The sequence below is a fragment of the Gavialis gangeticus genome, unplaced genomic scaffold (genome assembly GCF_001723915.1).
Source record: "Gavialis gangeticus isolate Ggan-Ray unplaced genomic scaffold, GavGan_comp1, whole genome shotgun sequence".
Lineage (NCBI taxonomy): Eukaryota > Metazoa > Chordata > Crocodylia > Gavialidae > Gavialis > Gavialis gangeticus.
In genome coordinates this window covers 49,647,479-49,648,048 of record NW_017729024.1, presented here as the reverse complement: position 1 = coordinate 49,648,048, position 570 = coordinate 49,647,479, and the positions used below count along the sequence as shown (strand labels likewise).

Here is a 570-nt window from a genome sequence, read left to right as displayed (position 1 = left end):
GGACGGGACGGGACGGGCCCCCGCGGGCTGGAGGCAGCGCCCGGCTCCGGCCGGAGCGCCGCTCACTGCAGCCGAGCCGCTGCCAGCTCCTCCGCACCATTTCGCAGCCCAGGGGCTGAGCCGCAAAGAGCACTGAAGGACTTAGCGCTCAGGGTCCCCCGGCAAGTGTGTGCGAAAGAGAGAGAGAGGAAGAGAACTCGGGTCCTTGGACTTTCCGTGAGGCAGGAGAGAGTCTGACTTGGGCGGGCTGTTGTAGTATCTTGTATCGCCGGAGCTCGTCACAACGGGGAAGTTAGAAGTGACAACTGCTAGGGACCGGCTTCTGAAATCCAGTGCTTACCTCTACGCGTTATTTGCCTGGGTCACAGTGCATTTGAAAGTGCCCGAGTGGGCTGTGTGGGGGCTGGCCGTTTGCAGAAGCCAAATGCAGATCCCCGGCTTTCCCCTTGTACCACAAGGGGTCCCTTCATCATTTCCCACTGAAAGCACTGAGCGGTGGTAAAACATCCAAACCGCGTTTGGCTTAGCTACTTTTTTTCATTTGCCGGTGCTGGGTTACAGCTTCAAAAC

The 570-nt window shown here is 58.9% G+C and overlaps 1 protein-coding gene across 1 annotated transcript in view; it reads left to right on the top strand.

The window, feature by feature from the left end:
- GRIN3A (glutamate ionotropic receptor NMDA type subunit 3A) overlaps window positions 1-570 on the top strand; it is a 160,988-nt gene that overhangs the window by 735 nt on the left and 159,683 nt on the right. The window lies entirely within an intron of this gene.